Source organism: Corvus hawaiiensis, chromosome 25 (genome assembly GCF_020740725.1).
Source record: "Corvus hawaiiensis isolate bCorHaw1 chromosome 25, bCorHaw1.pri.cur, whole genome shotgun sequence".
NCBI classification, from domain to species: Eukaryota; Metazoa; Chordata; class Aves; order Passeriformes; family Corvidae; genus Corvus; species Corvus hawaiiensis.
Window position 1 is genome coordinate 6,623,702 of NC_063237.1, and position 6,000 is coordinate 6,629,701.

Genomic DNA, 6,000 nt, shown 5'->3' on the forward strand with positions numbered 1-6,000 from the left:
GGGTGGGAGGAAGGATGGTTGGGTGGCCGTGAGCCAGGGTGGCCATGGAGGGCATCCTCTGATTCCTCTTGTTGCCATAATTTGAAGAGGAAAGTTCAAAAAACCACATTCACCATTCTGCGGTATTTTTCTGAACTCCTATTTTTTGCTCTCTTCCAGCGCTCCTGTAAACCACGGGGTGTGCAGCCACATGGTAGAAATCAGCTATAATAGGAATTACCACTGAACAGAGAAATTTGGCAAGAGGCTTTACAGCAGCCCCTGCCACAGGGGGCCTGTGGTTTTGGATCATGGATCAGAGGGAACCTTTGGGATCCCTCTGTGCACAGCCCAGTACATTTGGCTGCTCCAGATTAACTCCTGCATGAACTCCAGCAGGCTTCAAAAGAGCAAATCCCTCCCTGAATTGCTGCCTCCCCAGAACAGGAAACCCTCCATTACTCCTGCCGTGGATAACTCCCACTGCCTGACTCATCCAAACCTGTCTGGCTCCAGCTCTTGAGCCTTCACACAGCTACAGGATGTCTTTGACAGGGACACTGCTGAGCCACTTCCATCAGATTTGCCTCTTCCCAGCTCAGGCGGACCCAAGGAAGCTCTTGGCACATCTGCCCTCTCCCCACGTGAGCTTTGGAGCCTCGGGATGTGGCAGGGGCAGCCTGGGCACCACGTTCCGTCCCTGGAGAGGCGGCTGCTGCCACAGCCCCATGGGGGAAGAGGAGCCTGGGGGGTTCTGCTGGTGCAGGCCGGGGGAGGACCGGGAGCAGTGAGCACAGGCTGTCTCATCCGAATGGAATGCCGCCGAGCAGGGATGGAACGCGAGGCCAGATGCGGGGAACGGGGCTTTTAAGCTCATTGGTTACCTGAACTCACCCCTGGGCCCTTTCTCTCCCCCCAGCCTACCCCTGACTCTGCAGAATTATTGATTTTGCTGTTTTTTCACTATTCCATATCATAAATTGACTTCAGCAGCCCTTTCCCCCTAACTAATGAGGCCATTAGCGACGGGGGGCGGGCGGACAGCTCGCACAGATCAATCAGACAAGGGGATGTGTCTGTGCAGAGAGACAGGAGGAGGTGGGGACCTCACAGATATGGGGTGCACCCTCCTCCATCGCCCCGGGGGTGGGGGTCACAGAGCCCAGAGCAAACTGGGGCAGAAACCAGCAGAACTGGGGATGGAGTGTGGGAATGCGCCGCTTGCCCGTGCAGCTCTGCATGAACAGCACTTTTCCCTGTGTTTTGGCTCCCGGCCTCGACGCTTTGAGTTCGGGGGGATAATTAGGGGCTGTGGATGGAGCCGCCGGGTTACGCCAAGACCCGCTCCCACTTTTCCCCAAAAAAGGAGGTTCAAAGGAGAAAAGGGGTGTCCTTCCCGCAGCCCCCGCTCCCTGCCAGGCTGGGCTTTGATTTGCTGGCTGGAAGTTTCTCTGCGGCTTTGCCCCTCCCGTTTAATTAGCCGCTCCGAGAGCTCCGGCAGCAACCGCAAACCTCGGGCTGGGTTTTTATAGAGCGTGTTTTTACCTTTCACCCTCTGGAAAGGTCAGAGCAGCGGGGAAGCTGCGCCGCTTTGTTGCCTCCGGTGTTTTAATAACTTTATGGCTTGCAATCCTCCGGCGGCCCTTCTGCCCACCTGCCTTCGGGAGGGGAGCGCCCGGGGAGATAAGAGCCCATCCGAGCGGCGCAGGCAGCGCACGGGGGCACGGCCGCTGTCTTTAACCCCGGGCATCCCGGGTCATTCCATTTGGGCAGCGCGCTGCTCCTGCCGAGCTTGCGCCTCCACGCAGCGGCCCAGTAAATCATCCTGGCCAGATAAAAATGAAAGCGGGGGCTGGTTACCTATCGGGGCTCCATTTAAAAGGCGGGAGCTGGGGAGAGGGGGGAGGCTGGGGGCAGCTCGGCTCACCTCCGGAGCGGGCGGCTGTTACAGCGGAGGCACCTCTGGCTGCAGGAAGCAATTTGTCTCCCGGAGGCTGACAGGAGCTCCTTTCTTCTCCACTTACTCCTTGCTCAGAAATAAAAGGGGCATCCGCTCACATGAAAAGCGGGGAAGGCTCCAGGTTTCCCTTGTGAGGTCTCTCCCAAGCTGGCACGGACGGGCAATTTGTACAAATGACACTTCCCTGGGAGGGAAGAAAGAAGGAGAAGAAGAAAGAGCCACCCCAGCTTCCAATTTGTGTCGCAGCAGTCTGCTCCAGCTCCTCCTCTCCCCTACTTTCGACCTCCCGTACGCTGCTCTGGCTTGGTCCCTGGCTCTTGAGAGCGGCCAGTCCTGTGGTCCGGTGGCCGCACGGACCGGACCAAGGGAGCTGCCAGGGGTCAGTGGCCGTGCTCTTGCTGCTCTTCCCACTTGGCAGCAACCTCTCGGAGCCAGCTCCTGCTCCAGCCCCAGCGTCGGTGTGTGCCTGGCCAATGTGTCCCAAGTCACCTCTCGAAGTGGAGTAGTTAAACTTCCACAGACTCCTCGGTGGGCGTTTTTGTTCAGTATTAGAGTGGTTCTAATTCGATTTATCTTAATTCACTTGCAATTTGCTTATAATTAAACTACAGTGAACCAAGGGAGCTGATTTACCCGGCGCACTGAAATCTGATGAGGATTGTGAATCAGCCACCTCAGTTCACTGCACAGTGTATTAATATAAATTGAAGTCAATGGTATTTTATATTAATGCTTTCTTGAATGTCCCTATACGTGCAGGTCTGGGGGAGAGCAGAGAAAACGTTTGGTTTTGGGGGAAAACACCATCTCTTGTGCTTTGCGTTTGTCCAGGGCACTTAGGACCAGAACAAGAACACCCCATCCAATCACAGGATAACAGAATCATTTCCAAAGTATTGGACAAAAGAGGTAAGGAAGGATTTATTCCCCCAAAAGCCCCCCTAATGGCCCTGGCACCTGGCAAAAGGGGGTCGTTATCCCCAGATAATGGACCTTGCCAACATTAAGCTCTGTAACCACCATTCTGTACAGTCAATTATCTCCTAATCAGGGCCGTTTTGTCAGAGGTTATTGCCCTAAGGACTCAATTAGGTTATATCTACGTCATTAATATTTTATGGAAAAATCATTCACATGGAAGTGTTAAACACCTTCGCAAACTTCCTTCCCCCTACCTCCAGGGAAAGGGGGATTTGAAGCGGCGGCCCGGGCCTGGCAGTGCAGCTGGTGAGGGAAGGCAGGGGAAGCTGCCTCCACACCCAGGAAGGACCTGTTGGAGCTGTTCTCCAAACCATCCCCCTGTCAGCTCCCTGTGCATGTGCTCTGAAGTTATTTTCAAGCTCTGAGTTATATTTAACTCGAGGTATAATAGTTGCCACTCTGAAACCTCTGTTTTATTAAGTCAGGCGTTTGGGTACTCGCAAGTAGAGCTGCTTGGAAAATGGAAAAAATTGCAGAGAAAGCCATTTCTTCTGATTACCGTTTCTTTCCAGAAAAAAAATGGTTCCTTGTCCTTCACCCAGGACATCTGACGGGCAGGACAGGGGGTGGTGGGGGCAGAGGCTGCTGCTCGTGGCAGGCAGGCATCACCTGGGGAATGGGGCCGTGGAGAGGTAAAGGCTTCAATGCGGCCCTAGGGGAGCTGTTAAAAAAACTGTAATGATGGTCCAGGGTGCCAAATGTCCTCAGTATCCCAGAGCTCAGCTCTTGAGCAGCAGTCATTGAAGTTAATGAGTAAAAAGCCTTTGGAAGGCTTTTTCCAAAGGGTTCTGTGGTGGGCTCACACTGTTGCTGTTCTCTCGGGTGGATTTTCGTGCTGGGAAAAACACAATTAAAAGAATAAACTCAGCAGAGCAAAAACATGTACCAAAATCCAGTGACGCTACAAAATGTTGCCATATGCCTGCACCTTTGAGATTTCCCAGCATAAGTAAAGAATCTGGCTTCCCTCCTTCCAGCAGATTTGTTGGAAGCACTCCCGAATGAAATAAAGCTCCTCACAGAGCAGTGATGGGGTCTGAGGGTGTCAGAGGTCCCTGGATGTCAGCAGGCAGAGCCTTTCCCAGGGCTCGGAGGCACAGAGGATTCCCTGCAGTGATCCGTATCTCCGGCACACCAGGCAAGTGTTTCCCCTTAATGGGGATTGACACAGAGTAGGGCTGTTTTTTTTAAAAAAAAAAAAAAAGTTCTTCTCCTTCCCTAGGCAGTTTTGATGTGAATATTAATATTAACATAATTTCATGATGATTAGAGAACACAATTAGGGGCTATTAATAATGACACAAATAATGACATTTAAGGTCTCATTTTCCTGTGAGTAGCACTCTGTCTGGTGGTATTTAAACAGCTCTGTCTGGCACAATCACTGCTGTGCCAAGGTGAAGCCACGTCATCGTCACCGTGGTGTCAATCACTGCCCTCCCTGGCAGTGCCCGCCCCGCCGGCAGCGGGGCTCCGGGGAGAGGGAGAGGGAAAGGGAAAGGCCTGCCATGAGTGGGGATGCTGCTGAAGATGATGGAGCAATGGGGACACTCAGGAAGAGGCTGATGGCTGTTCTTGAGGAGCTGACCCCATTGCAGGGCACACTCCAGCCAAGACCTCATCTCCTCAGGCCTGGGGCTCCTCAGACAGGAGGAAAAACCTGTGCAATGCCAGCAGAGTCCCATCCCAGTGCCAGGCTGACCCTCCCCAGGCTGTCCAGAGGCCAGCTCCCATGCCCCACTGTAAAAGCAGCTTAATGGGGCTGTTGCAGCCCAATTCCACTGAAGTCGGGCCTTGCAAAGACCCCATTTCTTTTAGAATATATTCACTGCCGAGCTCAGCCCTTGGAAGAGGCCGTGCTGTGCTAATGTCACTTAATGGAAACCTCGGAACCAATTTTTTGCTCCCTGAAGAAAATCCCCCTGGTTTATGCAGCAAAAGCTGTAATACTAGAAATGGCTTCAGATTTTTAGTGAAAAAAAAAGGAGGGGAAGAGAAGAAAGGTTCACTGTAGCTCCACAAAAAGGAGGTCAAGCGAAAGGCTGCCAGTTCAGCGACCAGTCCAGCCGTGCTGTCCTGGGGGGGTGTGGGGCTGTGCCAGGCTGTCCGCAGGGCTCTGAGGGATGGCGGCTCTGTGGTAGCACTCACCCTCCCAATGACAAATTCCCATTTCTCTGAAACACCCCAGAACGTGGCAAGCTGCCTCATGCCATGGAGAGGGGGTGGCAGGGTTGGAGGGTGGTGTTATCCCACGCTGGGCCAGGGCCAGGGCCAATGCCAGCCTGCAAAGGGCATCAGAGGGGATCTCTCAGGGTGCACAGAACATCCCTCCCATTCCTGGGATTCAGGTACACAGGGGAGGAGGGCGACTGCAGAGCCCGAGCCCCTCACCCAGAGCTGCCCAGCAGGGTGGCTCGTGGCCCCCAGGACCAGGTGACCCTGTGAAGGACCTTGAGCTGAGCTTTACCTGAGCGTGCCGTGCCTGCGCTGCCGGGCGTGTGAGCAGAAGCCCGGCCGGGGGATGCTGAAGGGAGCTCTGTTTGTTCGGCATCACCCACACCTAGAGCTCACAGCACTCACACTGCGATAAACAAAGCCTTTCATTAAATTCTGGAGACAAACAGCTCCGGGCCATTCCTTATTTCAATGCACACACAGACACCTCGGCAAAATCCTGCTCGTTCAGCTCGAGCTGGAGCTTCCCGGAGAGCGTTTCCACGCAGCCGGAGCTCGGGTGGTGCTCCCAGCCTGGCACCTGTGTGTGCTGAGGAACACCACGGCCACCGGCAGGGGACAGGGCTTCGCTGCCAGGGCTTTCAGGTCATAGAAACCTGGAATCTCCCGTGCTGGAAGAGACCCACAAGGATCATCCAGTCCAACTCCCGGCCCTGCACAGACACCCCAACGACCCCACCCTGGGCATCCCTGGCAGCGCTGTCCAAACGCTCCTGGAGCTCTGGCAGCCTCGGGGCCGTGCCCATTCCCTGGGGAGCCTGGGCAGTGCCCGACCACCCTCTGAGGGAAGAACCTTCTCCTGAGCCCCACTCTGCAAACTAACCCTGACACCTCCTACTCCACAG